Source organism: Camellia sinensis, chromosome 6, assembly GCF_055761805.1.
Source record: "Camellia sinensis isolate YWXY chromosome 6, ASM5576180v1, whole genome shotgun sequence".
Classification (NCBI taxonomy): Eukaryota; Viridiplantae; Streptophyta; class Magnoliopsida; order Ericales; family Theaceae; genus Camellia; species Camellia sinensis.
The window spans coordinates 161,386,626-161,404,382 of record NC_138966.1 but is presented as its reverse complement, the minus strand read 5'-3'; the positions used below and the strand labels follow the sequence as shown (position 1 = coordinate 161,404,382).

General features: G+C 33.1%; 1 long non-coding RNA gene across 1 annotated transcript; it reads left to right on the top strand.

Annotated features, from left to right (window-relative positions):
* The first annotated feature begins 710 nt into the window (after nt 1-710).
* LOC145792999 (uncharacterized) lies at nt 711-4,991 on the top strand. Its single transcript, XR_014333417.1, has 2 exons — nt 711-846; nt 4,745-4,991. It is a non-coding gene; the product is annotated as an uncharacterized LOC145792999 (long non-coding RNA).
* The last annotated feature ends 12,766 nt before the right edge of the window (nt 4,992-17,757 follow it).

The following is a 17,757-nucleotide window of genomic DNA, read 5'->3' as shown; positions in this document are numbered from 1 at the left end:
TGTGAGAAAAAAAATAAAATAATTATGAGTTTGATGTGACATTTTGTCTTATTAGTTATTTTAACCTATTTTGTCTTTTTTGTAGATTTTAACCCAGAAAAAATCAAAAATACACTTGCCAAACAGGGCCTTAGTAATATGGGTGTATGGAATAAGGCCAATTTGATTTAAATTAAAAATATTTACAACAAAATTAATGAAATTAAAATAATTCAAAAACCATACTTTCCCAATCATATAAGTACTTCTAGTACCAGAGGTTGTACATGAGCTTATCTCTCATCAATTGGGAACATCACTTTTTAATTTGAAAGTTAAAAAATAATTAAAACAGTTAAAAAGTTAATAAATTATTTTTAAAAATTCATTCTATTTTTTTTTTTTTTTTGCTTTTTACATATTTTTTCGTAAAAAATCAAAAAATCATCTCAAATCTAATAATTTTTTTATCTCATATTTTAATTAAAAAATCAAAAATTATTAAAATAATTTATTCTCAAACGAGACCTTAATTCAAAAATGACGGATTCTTGTTAGATTTTGTCTGTAGATTTTGACACTGAATAGCTTGTGGACCAAGGCACACCACACCTACCCTATAACTAAAATTTTAATAAATAAATGAATAAATTAACTAAACTACACCAATAATGCTACATAAAAGTAGACTTCATTTTTATATAAATGAGATATCCGAAAAGCCTTTTTCTGTATCCTAAAAATCAAATATGGCTTCAAGGAAGTTGTTTGTTTTTGGTAACTTTTTCTTGATTGTTATTCTTCTCTTGGCTTTTGATGTCTTGGCTACAAGGGAACTGCTTCAACATTCCACCACTTCTGTCACATGTAAGTTTGCCTCACATATTTTTTGGTTCTCAAATTTTATCTTAATACACTCTCGTCATAGGATTATGTTTAGAGATTCTAATTTATTGAGATTTTTGCATGATTTGTTTACTAAATATTTGACAAGTGCAATACTAGGTACCCAAAATTCACTACAACATTTTCTTAGTTTAGTGACATTTGAAAGTGCCACAAAACTATTCTTCTAATGACATTTTTTGGTCTTGTGGCATTTTGAACAAGTGCCACTTCTATCGGTGCCACAATAGATACGAGTGCCACGGTAGATACTTGCAAGTGCCATTGCACCATTATGGCTGAAAACTTTCAATGATATTTTAATGTCATAGTAGATATTATTTATGGCACTATCAAGCGCCATTAAAAAAAGAGTTAGTGACACTTGTAAGTGTCATTACACCATCAAGACTAAAACCTTTCAGTGACACTTTAATGTCATGGTAGGCACTATTCGTGACGCTATCAAGTGCCATTCATGACGATAATTCGTTGTAGAACAATTTGATCCGCTCTTGCGGAGACTCGAACCGCCAACCTTCCGCACCATAAACCTTATACACCACACTCTTCCCACTACACCTCTAAAGCACCACATGATTATATATGCAACGTATATTATTTATATAGTACATTAATCCATATTAATATAAAAGTATATGTATAAACATAATTATTTTATTGAACATAATTTATGTAAAATAAACTATTTACTACCAAAATAAAAAAAGACCACTTTTGGCGGCTAAAAATATTTTTTAGTCGCCAATTCTATACTTTTGACTACTAATTATTTTTTAGTTGCTAAAAAACTTAACTTTTGTCGACCAAAATCGGATTTGGTCGCCGAAGATGCACTTTCAGCTACCAAAATTTTGGTCACCAAAAAATTTTATTCCCACCTTAGGATTTTAGTTGTCCCACGCTAAAAATGATTACTTTTGGCGACTAAACTTATTTTTTAGTCGCCAATTATAGACTTTTGGCTACTAAAATTTTTTTTGGCACCAAAAAGTTTTACTTTTGGCTACTAAAATTTTTTTAGTCTGTAAAACCCAAATAATCAGCGACCAAACTTATTTTTAGTCGCCAATTGTAGACTTTTGGCTACTAAATTTTTTTAGTCGCCAAAAAGTTTTACTTTGTGCTACTAAAAATTTTTTAGTCACTAAAACTCATATAATTAGCGACCAAACTTAGTTTTAGTCACCAATTGTAGACTTTTGGCGACTAAACTTGTTTAGTCGCCAAAAAGCTTTACTTTTGGCAACTAATGCTGTTTTGGTCGCTGAAAATTATACTTTCAGCGACCAAATTTTTTTGGTCAGGAAATTTAGTCGCCGAATATGCTTTTTCTTGTAGTGTATATTGAGTTTAATTCATTTATTTTTAATCATTTACTGCATTTTAAAAATTTAGAAAATATATTGGCATTTTTTGTTTTTTCAAAAATGTCATTATAAGCTTGGAAAGTTTTTGGCTTAATGGCATTTCTCAAAATGCTATAAAATATTTGTTTATGATACTTTCCACCTAAGTGCCATAAAAAGTAATTTGCACCTACCTAGTGTCCTAACATTTTAAAAAAAATGCCATTGCAACTAAAGTTTAGTGGCATCTATTGGTAAATGTCACGAACATAATTTTTTATGTCATTATTTTATAAAATGTCATAAAATTGATGTAACATTTCTTTATTGAAATGCCACTAGAGCTTATATGTTTTGTGGTTCTGTGACATTTTTCTAAAACATTTAATGCCAATTTTTATTTTTGTGACATTTTCTAAAAACATGCTACTAGTGTAGTGTCACTAAAGTGTAAATTTGTTGTAGTGACATTTTTGTTGTAGTGAAGTGACACTTTTTTTAATTGAAATGCCATTAGAGCCTTGTATGTTTGTGGCTCTATGACATTTTTCTAAAAAATGCCACCAAATATTCTTTTTGTGACATTTTTTAAGAACATGCCACTAGTATGGTGTCACTAAAATATGTTTTTGTTGTAATGTTGTGACACTTGTTCATTAAAATGTCACTAGAGCCTTTTATGTTTGTCGTTTTGTGGCATTTTTCAAAAACGTGCCCCTAGATATCATTTTTGTGGCATTTTCTAAAAATATGCCATTAGTGTAGTGCCACTAAAGTATGTTTTTGTTGTACTTTTGTGACACTTGTTCATTGAAATGTCACTAGAGCCTTTTATGTTTCTCGTTTTGTGACATTTTTCAAAAACGTGCCACTAAATATCATTTTTTGTGGCATTTTCTAAAAATATGCCACTAGTGTAGTGCCACTAAAGTATATTTTTATTGTAGTGATTCATGTCTACAAATTTACTCAAAAAAATTATTATGTAATTCAAATACATTCTGTGTGAACCCTATTATACGAGATTGAATTTAAAACACACAGTTATTTTGGATAACTTTTTGAATACTAGATTGGATCTCTTCCCTTCAAACATAAAGGCAAGTAAGCGTGAACTTTGTCTCACTTTTTTGTGAATCCGACTTTTGAGAATAAGTCAAATAATTTTATTCATAACAGCATGTTTGAAGAGACTATTTTTTTTTTTTTTTTGTTAGTGATGGCATGTTTTGTTGTTTTATTTTATTTTTTTCTTTCTTTATGTTTTAAAAAGAAAATTTAAAAATTCTAAAACACCAATCATTTTAAATCTTATGCAAAAACAATTTTCAAATTTTGAAAACACTTGTTTGGTATTTTTTAAAAAAGTGAATTGTTTTAAACAAATTAAAAAATAATTTCTAAAAACAGTTTACTAAACAATTTTCTTGTATTTCTTAGGACTTTAAAATCAGAGATGACTCAACCATTAGGTCACTTAACTAATCACTTAAGGTCCACCTAAAAAATTCTTATCACCAAAAGTCTCAATTTTTTGAAGGTCCAGTAAGATAAGGCCTCATTCAATTATTTAGCACGAGGTCTAAAAATAGCTTGGGCCGCTACTATTTAAAATAAAGGATAAATTATAAATACACTCTTGATATTTGATTAAAATATGAATCATTTTCTGTAATTTTAAAAATTACATTCGACCCCCTGAGATTTCTAATTTCATAACAAATCGTCCATTTTATTAATAAAGGGTAAATTACAAATACACCCTTAAGGTTTACTTAAAGTACAGATTTCTCCCTGTGATTTGAAAAATTACAAATACACCCTTGTCAGAATTTTTTATTTAACAAAATTAACTAAAAAAATGAAATTCATAATTGTTTTCCTATACAATAATTAAATTACCTAAATTATTAATTAAAACATATTGCTAATATCATTAAAAACTGTTAATTGACTTCATGATTTATTAATAAAATGAGCTATTTGCTATGAAATTGGAAACCTCAGGGGTGGAATATAATTTCTAGAATCACAGGGGGTCATTCGTATTTTAATTAAACTTCAAGAAGTGTATTTGTAATTTACTCATTAATAAATTATCAAATCAATTAACAGTTTTTAATGGTGTTAAAAATATGTTTTAATTACTAATTTAAGTAATTTTATTATTGTATAAGAAAACAATTATGAATTTCATTTTTTTAGTTAATTCTATTAAATAAAAAATTCTGACAATGAGGTATTTGTAATTTTTCAAATCACAAAGAGTAATATGTACTTTAAATAAACTTCAAGGAGTGTATTTGTAATTTACCCTAAAATAAAAGTAAAACAAACTAAAAGTCTTTTCAACTAATTTGTTGGCCTCTTTGTTGTGTCAACTGTGTAGCAAAAAACTATTCTACATGTGAGAAGGTTATATTCAATTCTATGGTCAATTTTTGTGTTCTAAGACCTTTTTTTGCTTAAAGGCAATCATTAATGTAGCAATTTTTTCGTGGATCAAACAGATAAGGTTGTTAGGGAGCTCGTGGATGAATCACATTCAAAAGATTATCCGTGGAATCACGGTTACAGCCTTTCTCCAACTGCTAAATCCAGCACTCTTACTCCATGAATCATGATATTTGGGCAATGTTGACTAATGTTGTTATCTTCTTGAATAAATGGTATTATTAGCATGTATATATACATGCTGTTGTTGGCTTGTACAAGTAATAAAGGGACTCAAAAGCTTTGTATCAAAGTTTTCTTATTCGTAATTGCAATTTCTTATTTTTTTAGATAATAAGGGAACATGAGCTTTAATTTTGACATGTAATGTGACCATGAGTAAGAAAAAAAAATCCAAAACATATTCAACTTTCAAAATAAATAAAATTCCTAAAATAAATCAATTTATCCTTCATCCAATTCCTTTTGATCCCAAGAATGGAGTGACAATATTAAAAGTACTCCAAAAAATTCGGAATTGGTGTGGCTGCTGTGCAGGGTGCACAGCAACCACTGGTGTGCAGCCAATTGGGCCATTTTCGGGGCCCATTTTGATAATTCGAACCGTTCACATTTTAGAATACATCAAGTAGAATATACCTGTAAAAAATCAAATTAATCGGATATCGTTTATCAATTTATCCACTCATATTTGTATTCATTTTAATACTTTAAATTACAATTGTTATTTATTTTTGTACATACAAATGTGTGTGGATGAATGGGCAAACGATATTCTATTAACTTGACTTTTTACAGATATGTTCTACTTGATGTATTCTAAAATGTAAACGGTTCGGATTATCAAAATGACCCCCGAAAATGGCCCAATTGGTTGCACAGTAGTGGCTGCTATGCACCCTGCACAGCAGCCACCCAATTCCAAAAAATTCAAGTTCCATTTGATAAGTAATAGTTTTAGCTTAAAAGTCAAAAAATTACTAAAAAATCAAAAAAAAAACCTATAACTTATACTAAAAAGTCAAAAAAAAAAATTCTCTCTAATTTTTACACATTTTTTTTTTATAAAAAATCAAAAAGTCATTCTAACTGTATAATTTTTTTATCTCATATTTTAGTCAAAAAATTAAAAAATTATTATAATAACATGTTTTTAAACGAGACATCAATTAGTAGTCTAATTCGGACAAATTCAATTGACTCGAAAGCAAGTCAACTCAACCCGATTTGCATTCAGACCCATTCCCCAGCTCTCACTTGAATATTTTGGGCTGGTTAACCTCTGTCTTCGGCACTATTGTACTTGCTCCTAGAAAGACAAAAATACATATTCTCGGATAATAACCCAAAAAAAATAAGAAAGACACAAAATACATATTCTCCGATAATTTAATCCAAAAAAAAAAAAAAGAACATCGACAGCTGTTGACGGATATTTTTTTGCCAAGGAATTAGAAAACAGCTAGGCCGAGGATCACCATAGTACTTTGGGGAGTTTGTTTTGATATTCTAAAAAATAATAATAATTTAGGGAATTAATTTACTTTTTAAATTATTTAGAAAACTAACCTATTTTTTGAAATCACATTTTGAAAATGTAATTTTGAAATTAAAATTATATTTTCAACATGCAATTTCACTTTGAAATCACATGTTGAAAATACAATTTCAAAAAGTGAAGCCCATGTCGTCATAAATTACATTTTTAAAATGCGATTTTAAAAATTAGGATAGTTTCTGAAATAGTTTAAAAAGTGGATCAATTCTCTAAATTTTTTCTTTTAGAATATTTATATGAAAAAAAAAAAAAAACTCATACTTTGGGCCAAACTATAATTGGTAACCCAAACATAGAGCATAGAAGGGTATCAAAAAAAAGTTCATATATATATATATACACTAGCATATCATCTGTGTATGTACAGAATAAAATAATATATTATTTATTAAAAATATGATAATTATATTTAAATTTTTATATTTTATATTTCGTAAATAAAATTTCATATATAAGTTTAAAGATTTTCTTTCAAATGTTCTTTTATTATAATATGTAGTATAGATAGATTAAAATTGTTGTATTGATAATTGATAATTAAAATGCTTTGTTATGAAAAAAATAACATAATTCTAATACTTCACTATTTTAGAATAAAAATATATGAATTTTAAAAAATTGTCATATTGGTTTTTGAAAGAGAAATAATTAAAGAAATTTTAAAAACTTAATAAGAAAGAATCATCGTAACATATAAAATCGCTAAAATCACGATTAAAACAGCAAATCATTCAAACCAAAAACGGTTTAGTTTAATCAGTTAGGTCAAAAGACCAACCAGCTTATACAAAAATTAATTAATTAAAATTTTTAAATTTTATTTTATTAAAATTTAAACTATCATTAATATGGAAAGCAATCTATTAATTTAAATTTAAAATTAACACACTATAAATTTAAAATTTTAATAATTTATCTCATAATTTATAAGTTTTAAATACAAATTTAAAATTATGATAATTATCTCATAATTTTTGTATTAAGGAGCAGTAAGAGTGACATTGAGATTATTGATATATCAATATATCTTATTAAAAATATAAAAAATAAAAAAAAAACTTTTAAGGAAAGATATTATGAGAGTTTCAAAATCTCATACAAAATTATTTTTAAAATCAAAACATCTATGTGAGATTGTAAAGTAAAAGTTAAATGGAAGCTAACCAATCAAGATTTTCTTAATTGTTTAAAATTAAGAAAATTAAAAACATTAGTATGAGATATTGATCATAAGGCTTCTCACTAAAAAGCTCATTTTTGCTTATATAAATGAAAGCATAAGATTCAGTTTATGTAAGTGAAACAATTTATTCTTTCATTCTTTTCTCGATGTGAGATTATAAAATAAAAGTTAAATGAAAGCGAACCAATAAGGATTTTCTTAAATGTTTAAAAGTTAGCAATTGTTTGGGCGGGAAGTTTATTTCAAATTAAGTAATCTTAGCCGTTTAATCTTGAATTAGGTCAATCTTTGATTTATTTCGAATCAAACATATTTAATCAATATATTTTGATAAAATCGCTAAAATCGTAGTTAAACAAATGAATCAGTCAAACCGAAAACGATTCACCCCTATTGACTAGGTCAAAGAACTAACCAATTTATACAAAAATTAACTAATTAAAATATTAATTAAAACTTTTAAATTTTATTTTAATTTTAAAATTTAAACTGTCTTCAACTGCAACATATACAACATTACAATATTAATGGGAGCATAAGATTTATATAGTGAAATAACTCATTTTTACCTTCTTTTTCTAATGTAAGATTGTAAAATAAAAGTTAACAGATGTTTGGAGGGAAAGTTCATTTCTAGTCAAGCAATCTCAGTCATTCAATTTTTAATAAGATCAATCTAAGTTTATTTCAAATCAAACAAATTTAAACAATATATTTTGATAAAACAATAGTTAAACCAGTACATCAGTCAAACCGAAAATGATTCAGTCTAATCAACTAAGTCAAAAAACCAATTAATTTACAACAAAATTAATTAATTAAAATCTTTAAATTTTATTTCAAAATTTAAATCATCTTGAATTGAAACATGCACAATACTATAATATTAAATGAGAGTATAAGATTCATTTTATATAAGTAAAACAACTCTTTTTTTTTTTTCGATGTGAGATTGTAAAATAAAAATTAAATAGAAAATAATCAATAGAGATTTTCTTAATTGTTTAAAATTAAGAAATTTTTTTAAAAAAATAGTATTGATTATAGGGTTTCTCACTAAAAATCTTCTTTTACTGATATAGTATTGATTACAAGTTGGTTGTGGTTGGAAGCCAAGAGTTGATGCCTAGATTTTGGCTTTCACGCTCGAGCGGGACTTTTGACGCTCAAGCGGGCCCTTTGCTTTTGTTCCTCCGCTCGAGCGGAGAGTTTGACGCTCGAGCGGGATTATTCATCTCTCAGTATTTTTCCCTGCAGGTCATCAGACGCTCGAGCGTCCACTTTCACGCTCGAGCGGGGACCTTCGTCTGCAGAACTTTTGGAAGTGTGCATTCGACACTCGAGCGCCGCTTTTCAGGCTCGAGCGTGAGTCTGTGTCTGACGCTTGAACGGGGCGTTCCACGCTCGAGCGAGCTGTGTAGTATATCAGTCCGTGGGAAGCATTTTTCAATCACTTTTTCAACTCTCTCTCTCTCTCTCTAGCTTTTCAAAACCCAAACTTGAGAGCTTCTCATTCTAGATTACACATTCTCTCTAAGGAATCATCTAGCTCTAGTGATCTTCCATCCTAGTCCCTTTGTAAAAAGTATGGAGCTTGGTGTGGGCTACATTTTGATCCGAAAATCTTTGGGTTTGGAGCACCTTCGAATTTCTTCATCTTCTCCTTTGAGCTCCGAAATTTGAGGTAGGAATTACTACTCATATTTATGGTCTTTGACATAAACTAGTAGTCATTTTGATTAAATGTTTAATTTGGGAAATTTTGGGTGTTAGGGTTTCAAAATGTATAAAGAAGGGTTTTGTTCTTTTGACCAATTCATGTGTATTTTGGGTCTTGAAATAAGGTTATTGATGTTATTGATGATATTTGGACCTTTGGGTCAATGTTGAGAAAAATGAGGTGAAAAGCCCTAATTTATTGTTATGAATTAATTGGTATAATTAATTTGTGAACGTTGTGAAAATATGAAATTGAGTTGGGAATGATGAAAGTGGATAATTATGAGATTTAATGGTAGCGTTGGATTGATTAATCACTCACCCTTCGAAATTGTAGATAATTTATCTATTTGATGATTTATAATCTGTTTAGAAATAAATGTTTTGGGCTATTGGTGGAGAATAGTCTTGATTGTTGTAGACACTGCATGATGATTAGGTGAATTAAAACTAATCATATGAGTATGTCATTGAATATGACAGATGAGATAACACATTGAATATGTGCTTTGCTTGATCATTGTATATGATAAGTGTTTAAATACATCGTATATGTATGTTGTTTGGGAGAAGATAGGGGATGTACTCCACGGTTTGGGAGGAGATAGGGAATGGATTCCTCAACCGGATTTGGGAGGAGATAGGGGATAGACTCCAGTGATAACTAAGTTGGCCGGAGTGCCCAGGGTAAAAGTACTGAAATTTGAATTACGTTTGTATAACGTAGATGATTGAAGTATTGGAATGATGATAATTTGAATTGTAATCGCATTTGAAATGAAAGTGTTGATGTGTTAATTATATGAGCTGTAGGCTCATCATGAACTGTTTGGCTGAATAAGGAACCATATTTATGAATTGGTTTGGATAATAAAATGGAAAGCGATATTTGTTTGTTATACGAGTTAAACATTTATCAAATGCCTGTGTTTTAGTTATTGCTCATATTATGTTTAGCATATCTCTACTGGGCATTGGCTCACCCTATAAGGGACATCATTTTCAGGTTTAGGAGCTATGCCACCTCCAAGGACGTAGTTTGGATGGTTTTGGGAGTCGAAGACTCTTTTGATTATTTTGTAATTTTGGTGTTACATGTAAATCAAAGCCAAGGGCCTATTTTTGTATAAAGAGTTAGGACTCTTCTTTTGTTGTAACCAAGTGTTGGCTTGGAAAGTTGTAAGCCTACAGGGCATTTACTTTTGTTGTCAACATGTATTACTTTTTGTAAAAATACTCTGATGAATGGAAATATGTTTTATGTCTTGTCTATGTATATCATGAATGTTAGCTTTATGTGTATTATTTTGAGGGCGTTACAACTTGGTATTAAAGCGTACCGGGTTTGAATACTTGGGCACGTGGGAAGTGGTTAGTACCACAGTGGGTTTGTCTCACCTGTTAGAGACTTAGATGTAATGTTATGTGTTTATTTGATAACATGTTTATGTGACTAAATGGATATGGAATCTAGTTTCTAGGATGTTGATTGGATCATTGGGTTTCTGGGAGTCCTGTTGGAAAGGCACTTGATCACTGCCGTTTCTAACTGGAACTCTAGCAACGCCTCGGGACTGTCATTATCCGAAAATAAAATTCGTAAGTGCTTATGTGATTATGTGCTTACGTAGAGTGAATTACTATTGTCCATTGCATTAGGACGTGAGTGATATAGCTTTGGCACATTTGTAAATGTGCTAATGACTTCGTTACCTTATTAGGATGTTAGGACGAGGACGTGGTGGTAGGTGAGGTAGGCTTAGGAGGCAGGAGATGCCTATACCGGATGAAATTCTGGAGCAACAGGAGGGTGTTGGTCAGGCCAATGTGGCCGAGCCAGTAGGTCAGCAGGCCATGGGCGCCTTAGCCCGCGAGATGGCAGGAGCGTTGGGGGAATCTATGGGCATTCTGAGGGCTGAGAATCAAGCCCAGGCCCATGAAGTTGAGGCAGGGCTGTGACAACCCTCACCACTGTTTACTGATAATACCACTAATTACTGCTAAAATGTGACTGAACATGATAAGTAACTGATTAGGATGAAATCCTAAACTGATTGCATGAATGTGTTATGTTAAATGCATTTCTATTTGTTTGTCATTAATTTATCTGTTCATGTTTTAAGTTTCGAACTGTAAATTGAAGGCCTTATCAGCGGCCGAATCCGGAACTGATTAGTGTTTTGTGTTAATTAGAATTAATGTGATTTTATGGTATGCTTAATTGAAATTTGATTTGGTATGACTAAATTGGATTAAATAATGGTAAATTACATTAGTTGGCTTATTTACCAAAATGTCACTTAGTGGGCCACTTTGTTAAACTTTGTCTAGAGCTTGATTTCATGTCATTTTGCTCATCTTTGAGAGACCAAAACCGTAAGAGAGAGTGAGAGAGGAGAAGTTTACTTTCATCTAGAGAATTACTTGGAGAACTTAAAGAATTGAAGAGTAGATTGCATAATTGAGCTTCCATTCTTGAAATTAAGGACCTAAGGTAGGAGAATCACCTTCTTGAACTTGTATTTAAGCTGTTCTTGCATGATTCATGGAAGATTAGAGTTTTAAAGTCAAGAATTGGTTTATATGTTGAATTGAGTAGGAATTCATGCATGCATGTATACATTGTTGAGTTTTGAGGTTGATTTCATGGAAATCCTCACATGCATGTCCATATTCTAGCTTTGGTCCATGAATTTAGCATGTTTTTGGAAGGATTGGCTCATTTGATCAAGTATTTGAAGCTTTGAAGTTGATTAAATTCATGCATGTTGCAAGTTCATCACGTTCTTGAAGTTTTGTTTGGAAATGGGTTCAATTGAACTACCTTTGGGCTTTGATTTTGCAAATTGATCTTTGAAACATGTCATATTATGAGTTTTAAAGTGTTTTCTAGAAAATTAGCCCAAAAGGATCGAATTTGATGCTTTAAATGTTGAGTTTCATGCTTTGAGACAAATCTGAAAATTCCAAATTTTGGATCCACGCTCGAGCGAGGAACTTCACGCTCGAGCGTACACTCTGAGTTAATGCAGTCCGCTCGAGCGAGTAAAGTAATTCTCGAGCGTGAAATGCGTGTATCCAGTACTTTGCATGTGTTTACAGTCCGCTCGAGCGAGGGAATGCACGCTCGAGCGAGGATTTGTGTCTCACGCTTGAGCGTGGATCGAGCGCCCATCGAGCGTGATTTTTGTGCATCCAGTACTTTTACTATAGTTTACAGTCCGCTTGAGCGAAGGAAGTCATGCTCGAGCGGAGCTCCTTTTTCTGCATGTTCGCTCGAGCGTAGAAAGCCACGCTCGAGCGAGACCCCTGTTTTCTGAAAATTTTGAAAAGTGTTTTAAAGTGCATCTTTGTGTCCTCATTCCATCTTAGGCATTCCTAGGCAATGTTTATGGCATTTTAATGAAGATAATGCTATAGAACCACACCGAGTCAAGATAAGAACTAAGTTATTGTTTCCCAAATGTGTAACTTAGTGTGTGTTCATTCTGTAACTGTGTAGGGTTGGCATCTGAGGACGCTCTAACGTATCTGTAGCCCAGTGTTCTGTGAGTAACAATGTTGTAAAGATATATCCAATCATGAATATTTTCTGAATGATCAACTGTACTGTTTTCTGAAATGATATTTCTTACTAAATGAATGTTTGTCCTATTTGCGAACTGTATTCGAGGCATCTATAGCAATTTACTGTTACTGTACTGTACTGCTACTGTCACAGAGATCTTTATCAGTTCCCATGTTGCAACCACTATTGTTTACTGATATGATGGCTATCAACTGACTGTTCGGTCTGTTAAGACCTACTGTACTGTTTTGCTATTTGATGTACCACTTATGACTGCTATGATCGAATAACTGATTGTCACGACCCAAACTCGCCCCTATGGGTTTAGCACCGTAACCGGCCAGTAATCCGAGATCACCGAAGGCCTGCTTAACAGTAATACAGTAATACAGAGTACAGGGGCTGGCGGAAGCCAATACAGTAAATAAACAATGTCCAATGAGCTGTGATAATCTGTATGCAAAAAGGCTTTATCATTCAAATATATACAGTCAGACAAAACAGTATGTATATATATACAATCATTCAGTCAGGGACCTAATCCCTATTAAACAGTACAGTACAGTAACAAAACAGTTACAGAGACAGAAGGAGGAACTAAAACACCCCTAAGCCATAACTTGTCAAGCTCGGAACCTCGCATTGAGGCACATAGGTTGGCTCGACAAAACTGGAGTTACCCCGACGTTTCTAGCTGCGGTCTGGTGCTTGTACACCTACATATAAATATGAGCAGTGAGCTAAAGCCCAGTGAATAACACAATGCGTAAAGGGGTTAAGAATGAATGTCCTTACAGTAATAAAAACAGTTCATTAAATCAGTATTTCAGTCGTTCAGTCAGTACAGTCATATGTGGTACATCCTTTAGCATAACAGTACAGTAAACAGTAGGTCTTAAAAGACCGAGCAGTAAATGATGGCCATCAATCAGTAAACAGTAGTGGTTCCAACAAGGGAACCGACAGAGATCTCTGTAACAGTATCAGTAAACAGTGGTTGCTAAGGATGCCACAGTACAGTTCAGAATATAAGACATACATTCGTTCAATTAACAGTAACAGTTCAGAAAGCAGTACAGTTCAGTTGTTCAGAAGATAATCATTTTGAACATATCTTTACACAGTTGTTACTCACAGAGTTCTGGGCTACAGCAAGCTAGAGCGTCTCCTCGGAAAGCCAACCCTACACAGTTTACAGATTGAACACACACTAAGCTACACAGTTGGGAAAGATAATAACTTAATCCCTAATTTGCCTCGGTGTGGTTCTACATCTATTTCCTCATTAAGATGTTTTAAACTAGGCCTAAGAATGCCTAGGATGGGATGAGGATGCAAAGATGCACTTTAAAAGCATTTTCAGACTTTTCAAAAAACTGGGGTCACGCTCGAGCGTAGGTCGATCCGCTCGAGCAGACATGTAGACAAAGGTTTCTGCTCGAGCGTAGACTTACTCGCTCGAGCGTTCTGCAAAACAGTCAAAAGTGCTGGATGGGTGAAAATCACGCTCGATTGGGCGCTTGACACCTACTCGAGCATGAGACACAATGTCCCGCTCAAGCGTCAATTATTCCGCTCGAGCGGACTTCAAAACAGAACAAAATGCTGGAAGCACGATTTCCACGCTCGAGCGCCAATCACCCCGTTCGAGCGTGAGTCCAAATTCTGCAAATTCCAGATTTGAACCTCAAGCTCAAATCCAAGTTTTAAACCATAAATTTCGATCCTCTTGGGCTAATTTTCCAGAAAACACATCAAAACTCATACTTTAACATGATTCAAAGCTCAATTTGTAAAATCAAAGCCCAAGGGTGTTTCAAATGAATCCAATTCAAACCAATTTCCATGAATACGAAGAACATGCAAACATGCATGAATTTAAACCATTTCAAGCTTCAATTTCATGCTCTAACGAGCCAATTCTTTCAAAGACAAGGTGAAAACATGGTCTATTGTAAAAATATGAGCATGCATGTACAATTTCATGAAGGACAACTTCAAAACTTCAAAGTAAAGGCATGCATGCATGAACTAGGCTCCAATTCAACATCATGAGACCAAAACTTGACTTAAATCACTAGAGGCTCAAGAACCACTCATGAACAAGCTTAAATACAACAAGGAGAGGTTGAAATTCCTTACCTAAGTCTTGAATTAGAGGTATAGAGGCTCAAGAAGGCAAATCTCTCACAATTTCTTCAAGATTCCAAGCAATTCAAGATGAATTCACTCTAACTCCCTATTCTCCCTCTCTAGTCGGCTATACACTCAAGAGTAATGGCTGAGCAAATGTTTGTAATGCAAGACTAAGCCTTAGACAAGGTTTGGTGTAGTGGCCCACTCAAATGGCAAAGTTGTAGTTAAGTCAAACTATGTAATTTCTCAATAATTAACCTAATTTAATCATACCAAATCAGTTTTCAGATAAATATACCATAAAATCACATTAATTCTAAGGATCACAAATCATCGATCAATTTCGGATTCGGCCGCCGATAAGTCCTTCAATTCGCAATTTAAACATAAAAACATGAACAGATAATCAAATAACCAAACAGATAGAATTACAATTAAACAGGTATACTCAGTCAATTCAGTTTCAATTTCAGTCAGTCAGTTCAGTAGTTTATTCAGTTCACTTATCAGTCATAATCAGTTTCAGTTTAACGGTAATCAGTGGTTATTCGGTAAATAGTGACGAGGGTTGTTACACTGATATACTGTTCAAATGACTGTTTTAAATACTGAAAGGACATTCATTCCTAACCTCTTTACACACATGTTATTCACTGGGTTTTAGCTTACTATTTATATATATATATGTAGGTGTCCAGGCACCGGATTGGAGCTAGGAGCGTTGGGTTTAACTCCATTTTTGTCAAGCCAACCACTGTGCCTCACTGAGAGGTTCCAAGTCCTTCAAGTTAGGGCTTTTGGGGTGTTTAGATTCATCCTTTCTGTCTCTGTTTTTGTATAGATTGACTGTACTTGTACTGTACTGTTCTAATAGGGATTAGGTCATTGTCCTGGATGATTGTATATGTATGTATATACTGTTTTGGTTTCCAATGTAAATATGTATGAAAAGTCTTTTTTTTTGCATACAGACTGTCACAGCTCATTGGATATCTTTTATTACTGTTTTGACTTCCGCCAGCCCCTGTACTCTGTATTACTGTCTTTACTGTTAAGCAGGCCTTCGGTAATCACGGATTACTGGCCGGTTACGGTGCTAAATCCATAGGGACGGGTTTGAGTCGTGACAGAGTGGTATCAGAACGATATCAAACCATGAGTTATACCGCACACACCTGTCCAAATGAGCTATAGGATGTCCTAGAAAGTAATTAGGGCATTGCATGAGCATGGAAAGTGTGTGTGGCCATGACATGAATATATGTGCTAATGTGTTAATATGTTAAGTATGCAACTGTCTATGTTTATAATTGCCATAGTTATCTATAGTGAAATGGATAACGCAAGAAATGCTGATGAACCTGAATCATCTGATGCCTGAATGACAAGGCTAGAAAGAACAGTTGAACTGCTAATTGAGGCCTTGAGGCTACAACAGAACCAATAACCCCCACCTCCTCCGGTACAGCCGGAATTGCGAATGATGATATAATTGCTCTAACGCAGAAGTTCAGTAAAATGAAACCATCATCATTCCAAGGAGGTCTCGAACCGCTAAAGACCGAAGCATGGGTCCTAGAGACTGAGAAATTGTTTGAAGTCTTTCCGTGTTCTGAAGCACACAAAGTGTTACTAGCTACCTTCTCCTTACAAGAAGAGGCCAGAAGGTGGTGGATGCTGGTCCGCGACACCAATACTGCCATGAATTGGGCTCAGTTTAAGGGAGCCTTTTTTGAGAAATACTTTCCACAGTGTGTCAGGGACCGAAAAGTGACTGAATTTGAACAACTTAAATCTATAATCCAATAGCTATACCAAACAGATTAACAGTTTCTGATTAAAGTCATAATCTATAATCTGTTAAGTTATAATTTATAATCTGTCTTAACAGCTACACCAAACAGGACCAATGGATAGTTAAATAGACATTAAAATATTATTTAATCCAAGACATGTTGCCAAACAAGCTCCACTTAAAATATATTTCTAAGAATGTAAATTCAAAAGAGTAAATAATAAAAATCAACTAAAATTCCATGTGCATCGTCATCATTGTTACGAGTTGTTGAATTGTAATTGGGTAGTGTCCAATTAATCTATCAAATTTAAAATAAGAGGACTACTATTTGTTTTCATCTTTTTACTTAGGTCTCATTTTTTTGAATTCATACCCAAAAAAATAAGTTCTCTCCATTTTCTCTTTAAGCTCCTACCTGAATACCAACTATATTCCTAACCCCAAACCCTAGCCCCTAACCCTAATCTCATCTCCATTAACTCCGACAACCACCATCATTATCTCCAGTGGCCAATCCGCAACCCCTCTCTACTATTTCACAGCCTAGACCTAGGGTTTTTAATAATCAATAATGTCAACAATAGCGACTTAGGGCAGTGATAATGGCGATGGGTCACGATTTGGGTTGTGATAGGAAAAAGAAGAAAAGAAGGAGGCAACAGTAGCGATCAGTAGTCCCACTTCTCTAGCGGCCTTCTAGCACCTTCTCAACCGGCAGCCACTCTTCCACAACCTTTGACCACTACGACTCCTTTCCTTTTCCTTTTTTTAGATTTGTAGCGGAGATCACGGCGGCGGTTGCGACTGTTGAAGGAATCAAAATGGTGACTGCCAATTTTCTCTCCCTCTCTTTCTCTTTCTCTCTCTCTCTCTCTCTCTCTCTCTCTCTCATGTAGTGGCAACGATGAAGGGCTATGAAGGTAGTGGTGTTTGTGAGATGATATTGCGAGGTTGGTGGCACTGGGAATGGCTGAAGAAGAAGAAAAAAAAGAAAAAGAAAGAGGCAGTAGTGAGGTAGAGCAGATGAGATCTGGTAATGACGGGGTGTTACCGACTGGAGTAAAATAGAAGTGACGGTGGAGGTAGAGATGGGGTTGGGGTTAGGTT